Source organism: Salvelinus fontinalis, chromosome 17, assembly GCF_029448725.1.
Source record: "Salvelinus fontinalis isolate EN_2023a chromosome 17, ASM2944872v1, whole genome shotgun sequence".
In the NCBI taxonomy this organism is placed as follows: Eukaryota; Metazoa; Chordata; class Actinopteri; order Salmoniformes; family Salmonidae; genus Salvelinus; species Salvelinus fontinalis.
In genome coordinates this window covers 46,471,701-46,492,486 of record NC_074681.1, presented here as the reverse complement: position 1 = coordinate 46,492,486, position 20,786 = coordinate 46,471,701, and positions in this window count along the sequence as shown.

The window sequence follows — 20,786 nt, the reverse complement described above, 5'->3', positions numbered from 1 at the left end:
TGGCGCTGGGGAGACGGATGGCTCAGATGGCGCTGGGGAGACGGATGGCTCAGATGGCGCTGGGGAGACGAGCAGTTCAGTCATCGCTGTGCAGACGGCAAACTCCTGCCGGCTGAGGCGCACTGTAGGCCTGGTGCGTGGTGCCGGGACTGATGGCACCGGGCTGGGGACACGCATCTCAGGGCTAGTGCGGGGAGCAGGAACAGGGCATACTGGACCCTGGGGACGCACATTAGGCCTAGTGCGTGGGGCCGGAACTGGTGGTACCGGACTGGGGACACGCATCTCAGGGCTAATGCGGGGAGCAGCAACAGGATGCACAGGACTCTGGAGACGCACAAAAGGCTTAGTGCGTGGTGCCGGAATTGGTGATACCGGGCTGGAGACACGCACCATAGGACGAGTGCGTGGAGGAGGAACAGGGCTCTGGAGACACACTGGAAGCCTGTTACGTGGTGTAGGCACTGGTGGCACTGAACTGGGGCGGGGAGGTGGCGCCGGAAATACCGGACCGTGCAGGCGTATTGGCTCCCTTGAGCATTGAGCCTGACCAACCTTACCTGGTTGAATGCTCCCCGTTGCCCGACCAGTGCGGGGAGGTGGAATAACCCGCACCGGGCTATGTAGGCGAACCGGGAACACCATGCGTAAGGCTGGTGCCATGTAAACCGGCCCGAGGAGACGCACTGGTGGCCAGATATGTAGGGCCGGCTTCATGACATCCGGCTCAATACTCAATCTAGCCCTGCCAGTGCGGGGAGGTGGAATAACCCGCACCGGGCTATGCACACGTACAGGAGACACCGTGCGCTCTACTGCGTAACACGGTGTCTGCCCGTACTCTCGCTCTCCACGGTAATTACAGGGAGTAGGCGCAGGTTTCCTACCTGACTTCGCCACTCTCCCTTTAAGCCCCCCCCAAAGAAATTTTTTGGGTTTTCCCACAGGCTTCCTACCGCTTCGTCGTGCTGCCTCCATTCGCCGGTATCCCTCCTCGCACTGCGCCAGAGAATCCCAGGCGGGCTCCGGCACTCTCCCTGGGTTGATCGCCCACCTGTCGATCTCCTCCCACGTAGTGTAACCCAGATCCTTTGTAGGTTCCTTTTCCTGCCTCCGAGCTAGCTCCTCATATCGCCGCCTCTCTGCTTTCGCTGCCTCCAGCTCAGCTTTGGGGCGGTTATATTCTCCTGGTACCTCCCGGTCTAAAATTTCCTCCCATGTCTATAAATCCTTGTATTGCTCCTGTTGCCGCTGGTCATGCCGCTTGGTCCTAAGGTGGGTAATTCTGTCACGATCGTGTAGGGGATTGACGGACCAAAATGCAGCAGTTGGAAAATAAGCCATCTTCTTTATTAACACCACGAAGATGAACACGACACAAAACTCTAGACAAACTAACAAAACAACAAAACGACCGTGAAGCTACAAACGCTGTGCACATACATACAGGCTACAAACGTTTTACATAGACAACACTAGAAACATGTACTCCACACAAACCCATATACTATACAACAACCCCTTTACCATAAACAACACCCAAAACCAACAAAACAAAAACATTCCCCATGTCACACCCTGACCTAACTAAAATAATAAAGAAAACAAAGAATACTAAGGCCAGGGCGTGACAATTTTGATATTTTTGGTTACTACATGATTCCATATATGTTATTTCATAGTTTTATTGTCTTCACTATTATTCTACAATGTAGAAATTAGTAAAAAATAAAGAAAAACCCTTGAATGAGTAGGTGTGTCCAAACTTTTGCCTGGTAATGTACAGTGGGGGAAAAAAGTATTTGATCCCCTGCTGATTTTGTACGTTTGCCCACTGACAAAGAAATGATCCGTCTATAATTTTAATGGTACGTTTATTTGAACAGTGAGAGACAGAATAACAACAACAAAAAATCCAGAAAAACGCATGTCAAAAAAGTTATACATTGATTTGCATTTTAATGAGGGAAATAAGTATTTGACCCCTCTGCAAAACAAGACTTAGTACTTGGTGGCAAAACCCTTGTTGGCAATCACAGAGGTCAGACGTTTCTTGTAGTTGGCCACCAGGTTTGCACACATCTCAGGAGGGATTTTGTCCCAATCTTCTTTGCAGATCTTCTTCAAGTCATTAAGGTTTGGAGGCTGACGTTTGGCAACTCGAACCTTCAGCTCCCTCCACAGATTTTCTATGGGATTAAGGTCTGGAGACTGGCTAGGCCACTCCAGGAACTTAATGTGCTTCTTCTTGAGCCACTCCTTTGTTGCCTTGGCCGTGTGTTTTGGGTCATTGTCATGCTGGAATACCCATCCACGACCCATTTTCAATGCCCTGGCTGAGGGAAGGAGGTTCTCACCCAAGATCTGACGGTACATGGCCCCGTCCATCGTCGGTACATGGCCCCGTCCATCGTCCCGTCCATCGTCCCTTTGATGCGGTGAAGTTGTCCTGTCCCCTTAGCAGAAAAACACCCCCAAAGCATAATGTTTCCACCTCCATGTTTGACGGTGGGGATGGTGTATTTGGAGTCATAGGCAGCATTCCTCCTTCTCCAAACACGGCGAGTTGAGTTGATGCCAAAGAGCTCCATTTTGGTCTCTTCTGACCACAACACTTTCACCCAGTTGTCCTCTGAATCATTCAGCTGTTCATTGGCAAACTTCAGACGGGCATGTATATGTGCTTTCTTGAGCAGGGGGACCTTGCGGGCGCTGCAGGATTTCAGTCCTTCACGGCGTAGTGTGTTACCAATTGTTTTCTTGGTGACCATGGTCCCAGCTGCCTTGAGATCATTGACAAGATCCTCCCGTGTAGTTCTGGGCTGATTCCTCACCGTTCTCACGATCATTGCAACTCCACGAGGTGAGACCTTGCATGAAGCCCCAGGCCGAGGGAGATTGACAGTTCTTTTGTGTTTCTTCCATTTGCGAATAATCACACCAACTGTTGTCACCTTCTCACCAAGCTGCTTTGCGATGGTCTTGTAGCCCATTCCAGCCTTATGTAGGTCTATAATCTTGTCCCTGACATCCTTGGAAAGATCTTTGGTCTTGGCCATGGTGGAGAGTTTGGAATCTGATTGAATCAAATCAAATCAAATCTATTTATATAGCCCTTCGTACATCAGCTGATATCTCAAAGTACTGTACAGAAACCCAGCCTAAAACCCCAAACAGCAAGCAATGCAGGTATAGAAGCACGGTGGCTAGGAAAAACTCCCTAGAAAGGCCAAACCTAGGAAGAAACCAAGAGAGGAACCAGGCTATGAGGGGTGGCCAGTCCTCTTCTGGCTGTGCCGGGTGGAGATTATAACAGAACATGGCCAAGATGTTCAAATGTTCATAAATGACCAGCATGGTCAAATAATAATAATCACAGTAGTTGTCGAGGGTGTAACAAGTCAGCACCTCAGGAGTAAATGTCAGTTGGCTTTTCATAGCCGATCATTAAAGTCCAATACAGCTAATGAAAGACACAGATCTTGTGAATCCAGTCAACATGTCCGATTTTTAAAATGTTTTACAGGGAAGACACAATATGTAAAGATGTACATCTATTACCTAAAAAGACATTAGCATAATCCACCATCTTTTATTTGTCCACCAACACCAGTAGCCATCACCAATTTGGCTAAACTAAGATATTTATAGCCCCTAACCAACAAAAAAACTCATCAGATGACAGTCTGATAACATATTTATGGTATGGGATAGGTTTCGTTAGAAAAAAGTGCATATTTCAGGTAGATGGCATAGGTTACAATTGCAAAGGATCCTTTCTTGGGAGTAATCGTCTTTTGGTGGAAAGCTGTCCTCTTGCCATGTGGAAATGCCAACTGCGTTCGGGATGAACTGAAAGCGTGCCCAGCTATTCACAGCGTTAAAGAAATAAATGTCCCAAAATCGCACTAAACGGATATAAATTGCTATAAAACGCTTTAAATTAACTACCTTATGATGTTTTTAACTCCCATAACGAGTAGAAACATGACCCGAGTAATATTACCCCCTTCACTAATGCTTGGAACAGGTGCGGGCCGGTGTCCTCTAGGCGCATGACGCAGCTCCAAAAGAATGACTAGCCTCAGGGTTTTTTCATTTGTAGTGCCTGTGAACGCGCAATCGACCCCATTGAAATCGTCATCACGTAAAGGCATCCAGGGGAAGACGTAAGCAGTGTCTGTATAGTCATAGCAATAACAGTGCCCTTTTAACTGACTTCAGAACAGTGGCCAACATTTCTGAAATCTGACTCCATGTCAGGGAAATTGCTGTAGAATGGGCTCTGTTCCACTTAGAGACAAAATTTCAACTCCTATAGAAACTATAGAATGTTTTCTATCCAATAATAATAATAATAATATGCATATTGTACGATCAAGGATTTTGTGGGAAGCCGTTTCAAAAATTACCCAATTAGCATAAATAGTCTCAACAGCGCCCCCATCCTCAACAGGTTAAGAGTATCTCTACCGCTCCTGCGGTCTCTAGAGAGTTGAAAACAGCAGGTCTGGGACAGGTAGCACATCCGGTGAACAGGTCAGGGTTCCATAGCCGCAGGCAGAACAGTTGAAACTGGAGCAGCAGCACGGCCAGGTGGACTGGGGACAGCAAGGAATCATCATGCCAGGTAGTCCTGAGGCATGGTCCTAGGGCTCAGGTCCTCCGAGAGAGAGAAAGAAAGAGAGAAAGAGAGAATTAGAGAGAGCATACTTAAATTCACACAGGACACCGGATAAGACAGGAGAAGTACTCCAGATATAACAAACTGACCCAAGCGCCCCGACACATAAACTACTGCAGCATAAATACTGGAGGCTGAGACAGGAGGGGTCAGGAGACACTGTGGCCCCATCCGATGATACCCTCGGACAGGGCCAAACAGGAAGGATATAACCCCACCCACTTTGCCAAAGCACAGCCCCCACACCACTAGAGGGATATCTTCAACCACCAACTTACCTTCCTGAGACAAGGCCGAGTATAGCCCACAAAGATCTCCGCCACGGCACAACCCAAGGGGGGGCGCCAACCCAGACAGGAAGATCACGTCAGTGACTCAACCCACTCAAGTGATGCACCCCTCCTAGGGACGGCATGAAAGAGCACCAGTAAGCCAGTGACTCAGCCCCTGTAATAGGGTTAGAGGCAGAGAATCCCAGTGGAGAGAAGGGAACCGGCCAGGCAGAGACAGCAAGGGCGGTTCGTTGCTCCAGAGCCTTTCCGTTCACCTTCACACTCCTGGGCCAGACTACACTCAATCATATGACCCACTGAAGAGATGAGTCTTCAGTAAAGACTTAAAAGTTGAGACCGAGTCTGCGTCTCTCACATGGGTAGGCAGACCATTCCATAAAAATGGAGATCTATAGGAGAAAGCCCTGCCTAGAAATTCTAGGGACAATTAGGAGGCCTGCGTCTTGTGACCGTAGCGTACGTGTAGGTATGTACGGCATGACCAAATCGGAAAGATAGGTAGGAGCAAGCCCATGTAATGCTTTGTAGGTTAGCAGTAAAACCTTGAAATCAGCCCTTGCCTTAACAGGAAGCCAGTGTAGGGAGGCTAGCACTGGAGTAATATGATCACATTTCTTGGTTCTAGTCAGGATTCTAGCAGCCGTATTTAGCACTAACTGAAGTTTATTTAGTGCTTTATCCGGGTAGCCGGAAAGTAGAGCATTGCAGTAGTCTAACCTAGAAGTAACAAAAGCATGGATTGATTGATTGCTTCTGTGGACAGGTGTCTTTTATACAGGTAACAAGCTGAGATTAGGAGCACTCCCTTTAAGACTGTGCTCCTAATCGCAGCTCGTTACCTGTATTAAAGACACCTGGGAGCCAGAAATCTTTCTGATTGAGATGGGGTCAAATACTTATTTCCCTCATTAAAATGCAAATCAATTTATAACTTTTTTTACATGTGTTTTTCAGGATTTTTTTGTTGTTATTCTGTCTCTCACTGTTCAAATAAACCTACCATTAAAGTTATAGACGGGTCATTTCTTTGTCAGTGGGCAAACGTACAAAATCAGCAGGGGATCAAATACTTTTTTCCCTCACTGTACGTACACAGAGGTGGGAAAAGATTCATTAAAATGTATCTGTTACAAAACATAAAATACCCTAAAGACCAATATTGTATTGAACTACAAAATACTGGTGCCAACAAATGTATTTGATGAAAATACATGTATTTTATATTTTCAAAATACAGAAAATACTTTTACAGGCAGCCCCTTTAAATTAGTTATAAAACAGCCTGTGAACCTTGGCTAACACTCTATGAACAGAATCTATTGCTTAGACAATTGTCACAGTTCTAGTGTTAATCTTCAGAGCTTTGTGGCCGCATATTATTCCAAATTCGCTGCATTGGTGTCAGAAAGGAGATACGATATATTACTACGAGCCTTACATCATCAGAGGGTGTAGGTGGAAGGAAAGTGGGTGTAGGTGGAAAGAAAGTCACTTGCGAATGAGAGTGAGTGTAGTGATAGTGTGGCAATAAAAATCGAATTCACTTTCAGTACTTTCAAATACAAATGACAAAATACTCAAAAGTAATTGAAATACCTATCCAATCTCTGTATGTACAAACAGAAAGTATTTCTCAAAATTGTAGACTCTCTGTCTGGAGTGGTACACAGCTATATGCTTCTCCGGGCAGAGAGCAGAGAATGCCTCACACTGGTACTTACGAGTGGGATGAGTGTGCCATTAGCAAACATCATCAATATTCAGACCGGCCTCTGCAATTATCCATAACAGCATTGCTAAGACAACATTCATTAGTGCACACTGTAGCAAAACATTTTGCAATGTAATTCGTTTCTTATTAGACAACTTCAGGTAGTCCCTCCCAGTTTCGGTCCGTTTTCTTCCGTTTGATTTCTACTGAACACACCCAGGACATTTTGTTAACAACATTTTAAATAACCATGTCTATATATACTTAGATGTATTTTTCTAGTGCTGCTTTCATTGTCGATGATTCGCTTTAACACGCTATTCAGAATATTTATTTTCTTTTTGGATGTGAAATGAATACGATATATGAAACATTGTGGATATTATTGCTTGTAATAAAGCATTTATTGCAATCCAGGTTAGGATATTCTCGCTGGTGTTTGTTTGTTGTGTAAATTTGGAATAATCTGCAAATGTTTTATTTCCAATTTCTATAAAGTGTAATTATAGGCTAATTACAGAGATGCATAGATACTCATGCTTTCTTCTGGGCTTTTATTTTAATGTTGTTTCAATGTAATTTGTCAACGTATTGTGAAGTGGAATCTATGTGGAAAATACATTGGATTTGAGTAAAATTGTTTTAAGGGTGAAGTTTCAACCACATGATTATGTCATCGTGGTAACCAAATTTCAACATAGACAAACCTTGTATAAAACATGGTAAATTTGTACCTTTAAAACAACGTCAGATTTTCAACGTTATATCCACCATCAGAAAAAAAAACAATAGGCTGGGCAGTACCCACTGGCGTAGCGGAAACCCCTGCAGCCCCTCACACATCATCTCACACCTATGTCAAAATTGCATAAATGTTTGAAATAAATTATTTTGACTAAATTCAAATCAAATTGTATTTGTCACATGCTTTGTAAACAAAATGTGTAGACTAACAGTGAACTTCTTACTTATGGGAACTTCCCAACAATACAGAGAGTAAAAAAGAGAAATACTAGAAAGATAATAACATGAGGAATAAATACACAATGAGTAATGAGAACTTGGCTATATGCACAGGGTACGAGTGCCAAGTCGACATGCAGGGGTACAAGGTAATTGAGGGAGATATGTACATATAACTAGGAATAAAGTCACTAGATAACAGGATAGATAATTAACAGTAGCATCAGCGTATGTGATGAGTCAAAAGAGTTAGTGCAAAAAGGGTCAATGCAGATCGTCCGGGTAGCTATTTGGTTAACTATTTAGCAGTTTGTATGGCTTGGGGATAGAAGATGTTCAAGGTCCTGTTGGTTCCAGGTTTGGTGCATCGATACCTCTTATTGTGCGGTAGCAGAGCGAAGAGTATGACTTGGGTGGCTGGAGTCTTTGGCAATTTATAGGGCCTTGCACTGACACCGCCTGGTAAAGAGTTCCTGGATGGCAGGGAGCTCGGCGCAAGTGATGTACTGAGCCATACGCACTGCCCTCTGTAGCACCTTGCGGTTGGATGCCAAGCATTTGCCATAACAAGCGGTGATGCAGCCAGTCAAGATTCTCTCAACTGTGCAGCTGTAGAACTTTTTAAAGGTCCATGCCAAATCGTTTCAGCCTCTTGAGGGAGAAGATGCGTTGTCGTGGCCTTCTTCACGACTGTGTGGGTGTATGTGGACCATGATCATTCTTTAGTAATGTGGACACCGAGGAACTTGAAGCTCTCAACCCTCTCCATTACAGCTCCGTCGATGTGAATGGGGCATGCTTGGCCTTCCGTTTCCTGTAGTCCACGATCAGCTCCTTTGTCTTGCTGACGTTAAGGGAGAGGTTGTTGTCCTGGCACCACACTGCCAGGTCACTGACGTCCTCCCTATAGGCTGTCTCATCGTCATCGGTGATCAGGTCAACTACCGCGTTGTCGTCAGCAAACTTAATGATATTGTTGGAGTTGTGCGCTGCCACCCAGTTTTGGGTGAACAGGGAGTACAGAAGGGGACTAAGCACGCACCACTGAGGGCCCCCGTGTTGAGGGTCAATGTGGTGGATGTGTTGTTGGCTACCCTTACCACCTGTGGCCTGTCAGGAATTGAGGATCCAGTTACAGAGGGAGGTGTTCAGTCCTCGGGTCCTGAACTTAGTGATGAGCTTGTAGGGCTCAATGGTGTTGAATGCTGAGCTATAGTCAATGAACAGCATTCTCACATAGGTGTTCCTATTGTCCAGGTGGGAAAGGGCAGTGTGGAGTGCAATAGAGATTGCGACATCTGTGTATCTGTTGGGGCCGTATGTGAATTGGAGTGGATTCAAGGTGTCTGGGATGATGGTGTTGATGTGAGCCATGACCAGCCTTTCAAAGCATTTCAAAGCACCAGTGTCCCACTCCTTGAAAGTGGCAACTCAAGCATTTGGCTAAGTGTGGATATTACCTGTAATACACGGCTTCTTGTTGGGATATTTACGGTACATACAGCCACTGTGGGGACGACGTCGTCAATGCACTTATTAATAAAGCCGGTGACTAATATGGTAAACTCTTCAATGCTATTGGATGAGTCCTGGAACATATTCTAGTCTGTGCTAGCTAAACAGTCCTGTAGCTTAGCATCCGCTTCATTGGACCTCTTCCATATTGAGTGCTTCACTGGTACTTTCTGCTTGATTAGTTTTATTTTATACAGTAAATTTGGACTTTTAGCACATCACAGTTGATTAAATTAATTTTTTTCCCTCATCAATCTACACATAATACCCCATAATGACAAAGTGAAAACAGGTCTTTAGAATGTTTGTAAATGTATTAAAAACAAAAAACAGAAATACCTTATTTACATAAGTATTCAGACCCTTTGCTATGAGACTGAAAATTGAGCTCAGGTGCATCTTGTTTCCATTCATCATCCTTGAGATGTTTCTACAACTTGATTGGAGACCACCTATGGTAAATGTTATTAATTCGACATGAAATCAATAAAAGGCACACACCTGTCTATATATTGTCGCACATTTGACAGTGCATGTCAAAGTTAAAACCAAGCCATGAGGTCGAAGGAATTGTCCGTAGAGCTCCGAGACAGGATTGTGTCAAGGCACAGATCTGGGGAAGGGTACCACATTTTTTTGGCAGCATTGAAGGTCCCCAAGTCCTCCATCATTCTTAAATGGAAGAAGTTTGGAACTACCAACACTCTTCCTATAGCTGGCCGCCCGGCCAAACTGAGCATCATGCTGTGGGGATGTTTTTCAGTGGCAGGGACTGGGAGACTAGTCAGGATCGAGGTAAAGATTAACAGAGCAAAGTACAGAGAGATCCTTGATGAAAACCTGCTCCAGAGCGCTCAGGTCCTTAACATAACAACAACCAAACATTAATAACACACAAAAAAAAAATAATAATAAAAAAAATAATAATAATAATAAAAATAAATACAGATTATAATATGCAATCGCAGATCATGTAGATTACGCTTCAACCACCTAAAAAAATAGAGAATATTCAGATTTACAGTTCCAATGCTTCTACAATATCACCGGTTTACAAAAAATGTAAAATAAAGATCCCAAACACTCTGGGGCAGGTGTACGTGCAATACAGTCGGGGGTACGCCAAATAAAAATGTGATTCAAATAAATAAATACAAATATTCCGATTTTCAAACAGTTAATTTATATTTTCCAACGGGGCTATACATTTGGTTGATGTTTTTCTCTCTCGCCCGAGTAGCCTTGTTTCACTGCCCAAAATAAAATTAAACCATCTAGTGTTCAGTGAAATAACAACACAATGTCAAATACAGGTAGCCTAGTCAAATAATTAACATCCAATCACATTAACCGTTACTCTCTCGCGGGAATTCCACTAATGGTCTGTATGTAGCCAAACGTAGCTGCTGCTCATTCTGTTTGCTTGAAAATTGATAAATGGTTAAAAAAAAGTAAGGCTCGCGTCCATAGAAACACATACCAGCTCTACTGGTAGTACTGCTACTACCAGCAGTACTACACCTGCACCTGTCGACGACACAAGTTGTTCTGCTTCCACGAGCACATCAAATGCTAGCATCAGTAATTCTACATTTGTTGTTGGCCCAGCTAGCATGGACATTGACAGTTGTGAATCTGATGCAGCCGAAGAGCTACTGCCCCCTTACCCGGGAAAGCACCGAACAACAGACAGTGATGTTGGACCATCGAAGAGGCGCAAATACGATGATGCACATTTTCTAGGATTAAAAGTTGAAGGAAAAAGGAAACTGCACACTGCTCTTGATAGTATCACTGATGTTTAATAAGCTTACGTATCGGGCTCACAGCCTTTGTCAGAGCTTTTATGGATTTTTTTACATTTGCACCCTTATGTAGACCTAGCCCCACCCACATCCATTCCACACATCGAAGGGGGTTGGAAGCAAAGGAAAAACAAATAAGTGCTACCAAATATAACAATATGCATTTCATAAATATTACAAAAGTGTAAAAATAAGACGTATTAAACACGTCTGTAAAACCACAATGAGGACATAGCAAGTTTTCATTCGTCATTGGGTACATCGTACAAAAAACATCAGAGTAATCTTAAATAGGCACATAATTCATGTTCAAATTCACAACATAACATACATTGGCATTTCATGATTAATCATCCTTTAGGAAATAATGTCTGGAGGGTGAAAATCCCAAAATATTCTCTTTTACTCAGAGTATTATTAACCTGTTGAGGATGGGGGCGCTGTTGTGACTATTTATGCTAATCGTGTAATTTTTGAAACGGCTTCCCACAAAATCCTTGATCGTACAATATGCATATTATTATTATTATTGGATAGAAAACAGTCTATAGTTTCTATAGGAGTTGAAATTTTGTCTCTAAGTGGAACAGAGCCCATTCTACAGCAATTTCCTTGACATGGAGTCAGATTTCAGAAATTTTGGCCACTGTTCTGGAGTCAGTTAAAAGGGCACTGTTATTGCTATGAGTATACGGACACTGCTTACGTCTTCCCCTGGATGCCTTTACGTGATGACGATTTGAATGGGGTCGATTGCGCGTTCACAGGCACTACAAATGAAAAAACCCTGAGGCTAGTCACTCTTTCGGAGCTGCGTCATACGCCTAGAGGACTCCGACCCGCGCCTGTTCCAAGCATTAGTGGAGGGAGTAATATTACTCGGGTCATGTTTCTACTCGTTATGGGAGTTAAAAACATCATAAGGTAGTTAATTTAAAGCGTTTTATAGCAATTTATATCCGTTTAGTGCGATTTTGGGACATTTATTTCTGAAACGCTCTGAATTGCTGGGCACGCTTCCAGTTCATCCCGAACGCAGTTGGCATTTCCACATGGCAAGAGGACAGCTTTCCACCAAAAGACGATTGGACCCAAGAAAGGATCCTTTGCCCAAGATACTGATGGAAGAACAGCTCAAAGTAGGACATTTTTATTATGATAAATCGTGTTTCTGTCGAAAAATATTAGTGGCTTAGGACGCCATGTTTTTTGACGTAGCTTCGCTTGGAGCAAACTGTATTGAAAAGTAAGGATAATTTAAAAAATGTAATTCCGCGATTGTATTAAGAATTAAATTGTCTATCAATCCCTGTCCACCCTATATTTTTTAGTCACGTTTATGAGTATTTATGTATAAGAGTAGATCACTGTCTAAGTGGCGCACGGACATTTTCTCACCAGCTGGGCTACTTTCCCCATTGTCTAACCATGATTTTGGTGGCTAAATATAAAAATTTTCGATCAAACTCTATATGGATTGTGTAATATGATGTTACAGGAGTGTCATCTGAAGAATTCTGAGAAGGTTAGTGAAAAAATTAATATATTTTGGCGATGTTGACTTTTATCGCTCACTTTGGCTAGAATCAATGCTGGGCTGCTATGTGCTATGTGCTATGCTAATATAACGATTTATTGTGTTTTCGCTGTAAGACACTTAGAAAATCTGAAATATTGTCTGTATTCACAGGATCTGTGTCTTTCGATTAGTGTATGCTGTGTATTTTTACGAAATGTTTGATGATTAGTAAGTAGGTAAACACGTTGCTCAATGTAGTTGTTCTAGTCCATTTGTGACGGTGGGTGCAATTGTAACCTATGCCATCTACCTGAAATATGCACTTTTTTCTAACAAAACCTATCCCATACCATAAATATGTTATCAGACTGTCATCTGATGAGTTTTTTTCTTGGTTAGGGGCTATAAATATCTTAGTTTAGCCGAATTGGTGATAGCTACTGGTGTTGGTGGACAAATAAAAGATGGTGGATTATGCTAATGTGTTTTTAGGTAATAGATGTACATCTTTACATATTGTGTCTTCCCTGTAAAACATTTTAAAAATCGGACATGTTGGCTGGATTCACAAGATCTGTGTCTTTCATTAGCTGTATTGGACTTTAATGTGTGAAAGTTAAATATTTAAAAAAAAATTTTTTTTTGAATTTCGCGGCTCTGCCTTTTCAGTGGGGGTGGGGGGGGAGTGCCGCTAGCGGCACCCTCATTCTAGACAGGTTAACCTGTTGAGGATGGGGGCGCTGTTGAGACTATTTATGCTAATTGGGTAATTTTTGAAACGGCTTCCCACAAAATCCTTGATCGTACAATATGCATATTATTATTATTATTGGATAGAAAACAGTCTATAGTTTCTATAGGAGTTGAAATTTTGTCTCTAAGTGGAACAGAGCCCATTCTACAGCAATTTCCCTGACATGGAGTCAGATTTCAGAAATGTTGGCCACTGTTCTGAAGTCAGTTAAAAGGGAACTGTTATTGCTATGACTATACGGACACTTCTTACGTCTTCCCCTGGATGCCTTTACGTGATGACGATTCCAATGGGGTCGATTGCGCGTTCACAGGCCCTATAAATTAAAAAACCCTGTAGCTAGCAAGTCTTTTCTTGGTGCGTAACGCGCGTGGAGGACACCGACCCGCTCCTGTTCCAAGCGTTAGTTTAGCCTGTTATATTTCTCCGGTCATCTTTTCACTCGTTATAGGAGTTAAAAACATCATAAGGTAGTTAATTTAAAGCGTTTTATAGCAATTTATATCCGTTTAGTGCGATTTTGGGACATTTATTTTTGAAACGATGTGAATAGCTGGGCACGCTTTTCAGTTCATCCCGAACGCAGTTGGCATTTCCACATGGCAAGAGGACAGCTTTCCACCAAAAGACGATTACTCCCAAGAAAGGATCCTTTGCCCAAGATACTGATGGAAGAACAGCTCAAAGTAGGACATTTTTATTATGATAAATCGTGTTTCTGTCGAAACATTTTAGTGGCTTAGGACGCCATGTTTTTTGACGTAGCTTCGCTTGGCGCAAACTGTATTGAAAAGTAAGGATAAATAAAAAAATGTAATTCCGCAATTGTATTAAGAATTAAATTGTCTATCAATCCCTGTCCACCCTATATTTTTTAGTCACGTTTATGAGTATTTATGTATAAGAGTAGATCACTGTCTAAGTGGCGCAAGGACATTTTCTGACCAGCTGAGCTACATTTCACATTGTCTAACCATGATTTTGGTGGCTAAATATAAACGTTTTCGATCAAACTCTATATGGATTGTGTAATATGATGTTACAGGAGTGTCATCTGAAGAATTCTGAGAAGGTTAGTGAAAAAATTTATATATTTTTGGCGATGTTGACGTTATCGCTCACTTTGGCTAGAATCAATGCTGGGCTGCTATGTGCTATGTGCTATGCTAATATAACGATTTATTGTGTTTTCGCTGTAAGACACTTAGAAAATCTGAAATATTGTCTGTATTCACAGGATCTGTGTCTTTCGATTCGTGTATGCTGTGTATTTTTACGAAATGTTTGATGATTAGTAAGTAGGTAAACACGTTGCTCTAAGTAGTTTTTCTATTCCATTTGTGACGGTGGGTGCAATTGTAACCTATGCCATCTACCTGAAATATGCACTTTTTTCTAACAAAACCTATCCCATACCATAAATATGTTATCAGACTGTCATCTGATGAGTTTTTTTGTTGGTTAGGGGCTATAAATATCTTAGTTTAGCCGAATTGGTGATGGCTACTGGTGTTGGTGGACAAATAAAAGATGGTGGATTATGCTAATGTGTTTTTAGGTAATAGATGTACATCTTTACATATTGTGTCTTCCCTGTAAAACATTTTAAAAATCGGACATGTTAGATTACATATTGTGTCTTCCCTGTAAAACATTTTAAAAAATCGGACATGTTAGATTAGCCATGAGTGTCTCTCTGATTCAGAGGGGTTGCGTTAAATTTAACATTTCGGGTTGAATGCCTTCAGTTTTGCAACTGACTAGGTTTCCCCTTCCCCTTCCTATTCCAATGCTTTTAAGTCACTATTTTAAGCTCTGTTAATATCACCTCCCCTGTCTGATATCTTAACTTTCTCTATGCCACAAAATCTAAAGGTAGAAATGTCATGCTTTAGGTAATTAAAATGTACTGTGACTGGATAATCCCTGTCGTTTCTCCTGATTGAACTTTTATGTTCACTAATTCTCTGTTTGAGAGAGCACCGAACAACAGACAGTGACGTTGGACCATCGAAGGCTCTAGAAGGTTCTCAGGGTGAGAAACAGCCTCATCCATTTGCAATAACTTAAATAAAAAATCTATGTCGCGAAGATGACAACATTTAGAAAAGTCCCAGAATCACACGACTAGGTGCACTGAAACCGCCTCAGCCCATAGAGATGGACCCTAAAGTTTCTGTCCAATAGCTCTTTCAGAGACCCCGTAGCTTCGCCCGGAAAAAAGTGCATTTTCAGCACTAGTTAAGGTCGCTGCTCGGGCTCCGAATGACCTATCGAGCTGAAAGTCGTGATTCGGGCTCGCCTCAGCTAGGCCTACACATAACGTCAGATCTGGACCCGCAGCTAGAACGTAACTACGTGTTTTATGTATTTTTTTATGGTTTTAACAGAAGGCGCTGTGAATTTTGGGCCAGCTCTGAAATATGTGATAGTTGGCTTCTAAACGAGTTGGAAAAAGTGGGTTTGTTGTCAGTTATGTATCAGTTTGGTGTCAGAATGATATCTTATTGACTGATGGACGCTGACTTGATGGCTGACTTTTGTCCATTTCCAATAAGTTTAGACGATGAACCGTCACCAAATGGACAGGCTGAAATCAACACTGATTTCAGTTGGCAAATAGCATCATTGTAGTCTCTAGGATGTGCCGAGTTCAACGAGGTGCTCCACTTGACCGTAGCTCGCTCGGTCTGACTGCAGCAACTGTGCAAAAAATTAGGGCCAAAATGAAGTCTGACTTAAATTTGAGGTGCTTTTGGGTTACAGCCACAGAACCATTGAGGCTAGAAACACAATTCAACCACAGGAACATTTCTAAGGTCCTCCCGATCTGCGCAAGCCTAACCTTGACCATGTGGAATTAACCCTTAACAGTTAAAACAGGGTGTTTTCTTCTAACAGTTTACATTGACATCTCTCCCCATAGGAATACATTACCGGCTCCTCTAACTTCAACCTGATGCCTATGTGGGTTATGATTTCCATATCATATCGATGACAATCCATCAGGCCACTATGAGGACTACCTGTGTTGATTCTAAGCTTCCTGGAGCAACCGGAAGTGGCTAAATTCACCCTAAAAGTGGTTTTGATTTTACCAACCTGCAGTTAGGTAAAAACACTGCATTCAACCCTCTGTAAATCAGTCAGTTCTTAATGTAAAGATTTGAAACTCAGGATTCTGTAAAAGCCTACCTCAATGAGGATATGTGACAATCGGAAGTGCCTTAATTAAAAATCGAGGTCATATGGGGCTGTTTCCAAGGGTTGAAAAGGTTCACATCCTTCCAAATATTCTTATGTGTGGTTTATGCAACCCTTATGAACTGTAAATCAGTAATTTCTTCCATCAGATGTCAAAAAAAAACTCACACACACACACAACCAGGATGGAGTGACACGATGTGGGGCTTACAGACACACAGAACCTGCAATAGTTATCGGTTTTCGAACCATCAAAGAACCGTCAGACCTAGAGCTCTGAAACTTTACAAACCTGTTCTAGAACTTGTCAGAAGTGTACGGTGAGTTATGTGGCTCTAGAAGGTTCTCAGGCCGAGAAACAGCCTCGTCCATTTGAAATAGCTTCAATACATTTTTTACGTTGCGAAAATGGCAACATTTAGAAAAGTCCCAGAATCACAAGAGTAGGTGCATTGAAACTGCCTCAGCCCATAGAGACTGACACTACACGTTTCTGGTCGATAGCTCATGCAGGGACCCCGTAGTCCATAGACCCCCAGAAATAAGTTAATTTTCAGCACTGATTAAGGTCGCTGCTTGGGCTCTGAATGACCTATTGACCCAAAACTCGGGATTCGAGGACACCTCAGATAGGCCTACACATAATGTCAGAACTGGACCCGCAGCTTGAATATAACTATGTTTTTTTAATGGTTTTAACAAAAGGCACTATGAATTGTGGGCCAGCTCTAAAATATGTGAGAGTTGGCTTCTAAAAGAGTTGGACAAAGTGAGTTTGGTGTCAATATGATATCTTATTGACTGATGGCTGACTTGATGGCAGTATAATATATCGGCATTGTACATTTTATATTGCAAATGGACAGTGTACATTTCCAATGTATTTAATGAGGGATTTACCATCACCAAATGGACGGGCTGAAATCAACACCAACGAGCGATGGAGAGGAACCACTATTGCTGCTCGGCCAACTCGAGTTCAACGAGCCAGTCATTTAGACATTTCTGCAGTATATTAGAGCATGTCCAATTCGTGATGGTAAATGCCCATTGTAATACATTGCGAATGGACAGTGTACATTTCCAATTTTTTTTATGAGGGATTTACCATCACCAAATGGACAAGTTGAAATCAACACCAACGAGTGATGGAGAGGAACCATTGTCACTGCTCGGCCATCCCGAGTTCAACGAGTCAGTCAATTGGGTATTTCTGCAGTATATTAGAGCATGTCTAATTCGTGATGGTAAATGCCCATTGTAAGACATTGCAAATAGACAGGTTAAAACTTGTTCAACGAGCCAGAGACAATCTAATGTTAAATACTGTTGAAGTAATATGGCTACAGGTTCATCTGCCTCACCTGCATGAGACAAATGGTGGTCACACCAGATACTGACTGGTTTTCTGATCCACGCCCCTACCTTTTTTTAAAGTATCTGTCATCAAAATATTCATATGTGTATTCCCAGTCATGTGAAATCCATAGATTAAGGCCTAATGAATATATTTCAATTGACTGATTTCCTTATATGAACTGTACCTCAGTAAAATCTTTAAAATTGTTGCATGTTGCGAATATATTTTTGTTCCATGTAGTATTTAAGTAATCCATGTTCATGAAGTAGGCCTCAGGGGCCTTATCTATTCAAGATGACAATCGTTGGCTATTACATTATTAACATGCTATTATTATGTAACATAAAGATAATGTTATATAATAAATATTTGCATCAATTGATGTTCGTTAAATCTGATCAAATAAATAATATATTATTTATGATCTAAAAACCAAAACTGAACAAATTAGAATTATATGTATCTGATCAAGTCAGACAAGACAAAAGTTCTGCAATGGATAGCTACAGACGATAATATTTGGTCATGGTGGATGTTGACAGCGCATTCTCAATCTCATTCTCAATTCTCAAACCTCTCTTATCATCACCCAGTGCCTGGGCTTGCCTCCGCTGTACCCGTGCCCCACCATACCCCTGTCTGCACATTATGCCCAGAATCTATTCTACCACGCCCATAAATCTGCTCCTTTTATTCCTTGTCCCCAACGCTCTAGGCGACAAGTTTTGATAGCCTTTAGCCGCACCCTCATCCTACTACTCCTCTGTTCCTCGGGTGATGTGGTGGTAAACCCAGGCCCTGCATTTCCCCAGGCACCCTCATTTGTTGACTTCTGTGATTGAAAAAGCCTTGGTCTCATGCATGTCAACATCAGAAGCCTCCTCCCTAAGTTTGTCTTACTCACCGCTTTAGCACACTCTGCCAACCCTGATGTCCTTGCCGTGTCTGAATCCTGGCTTAGGAAGGCCACCAAAAATTCTGAGATTTCCATACCCAACTATAACACTTTCCGTCAAGATAGAACTGCCGAAGGGGGAGGAGTTGCAATCTACTGCAGAGATAGCCTGCAAAGTTCTGTCATACTTTCCAGGTCTATGCCCAAACGCTTCGAACTTCTAATTTAAAAAATTAATCTCTCCAGAAATAAGCCTCTCACTGTTGCCGCCTGCTACCGACCCCCCTCAGCTCCCAGCTGTGCCCTGGACACCATCTGTGAATTGATCGCCCCCCATCTAGCTTCAGAGTTTGTTCTGTTAGGTGACCTAAACTGGGATATGCTTAACACCCCGGCAGTCCTACAATCTAAGCTAGATGCCCTAAATCTCACACAAATCATCAAGGAACCCACCAGGTACAACCCTAAATCCGTAAACATGGGCACCCTAATAGACATTATCCTGACCAACTTGCCCTCCAAATACACCTCTGCTGTCTTCAATCAAGATCTCAGCGATCACTGCCTCATTGCCTGTATCCGCTACGGGTCCGCGGTCAAACGACCATCCCTCATCACTGTCAAATGCTCCCTAAAACACTTCTGCGAGCAGGCCTTTCTAATCGACCTGGCCCGGGTACCCTGGAAGGATATTGACATCCCGTCAGTTGAGGATGCCTGGTCATTCTTTAAAAGTTACTTCCTCACCATCTTAGACAAGCATGCTCCGTTCAAAAAATGCAGAACTAGGAACAGATATAGCCCTTGGTTCACTCCAGACCTGACTGCCCTCGACCAGCACAAAACATCCTGTGGCGAACTGCAATAGCATCGAAGTGTCCCCGCGATATGCAACTGTTCAGGGAAGTCAGGAACCAATACACGCAGTCAGTCAGGAAAGCAAAGGCCAGCTTTTTCAAGCATAAATTTGCATCCTGTAGCTCTAACTCCAAAAAGTTCTGGGATACTGTAAAGTCCATGGAGAACAAGAGCACCTCCTCCCAGCTGCCCACTGCACTGAGGCTAGGTAACACGGTCACCACCGATAAATCCGTGATAATCGAAAACTTCAACAAGCATTTCTCAACGGCTGGCCATGCCTTCCTCCTGGCGACTCCAACCTTGGCCAACAGCTCCGCCCCCCCCGCTGCTACTCGCCCAAGCCTCCCCAGATTCTCCTTTACCCAAATCCAGATAGCAGATGTTCTGAAAGAGCTGCAAAACCTGAACCCATACAAATCAGCTGGGCTTGACAATCTGGACACCCTATTTCTAAAACTGTCCGCCGCCATTGTCACACCCCCTATTACCAGCCTGTTCAACCTCTCCTTCGTATCATCTGAGATCCCCAAGGATTGGAAAGCTGCCGCGGTCATCCCCCTCTTCAAAGGGGGAGACACCCTGGACCCAAACTGTTACAGACGTATATCCATCCTGCCCTGCCCATCTAAGGTCTTCGAAAGCCAAGTCAACAAACAGATCACTGACCATCTCGAATCCCACTGTACCTTCTGTGCTGTGCAATCCGGTTTCCGAGCCGGTCACGGGTGCACCTCAGCCACGCTCAAGGTACTAAACGATATCACAAACCGCCATCGATAAAAAACAGTACTGTGCAGCCGTCTTCATCGACCTGGCCAAGCCTTTCGACTCTGTCAATCACCATATTCTTATCGGCAGACTCAATAGCCTCGGTTTTTCTAATGACTGCCTTGCCTGGTTCACCAACTACTTTGCAGACAGAGCTCAGTGTGTCAAATCGGAGGGCATGTTGTCCGGTCCTCTGGTAGTCTCTATGGGGGTACCACAGGGTTCTTTTCTGGGGCCGACTCTTTTCTCTGTATACATCAATGATGTAGCTCTTGCTGCGGGCGATTCCCTGATCCACCTCTACGCAGATGACACCATTCTGTATACTTCTGGCACTTCCTTGGACACTGTGCTATCTAACCTCCAAACGAGCTTCAATGCCATACAACACTCCTTTCGTGGCCTCCAACTGCTCTTAAATGCTAGTAAAACAAAATGCATCTTTTTCAACCGT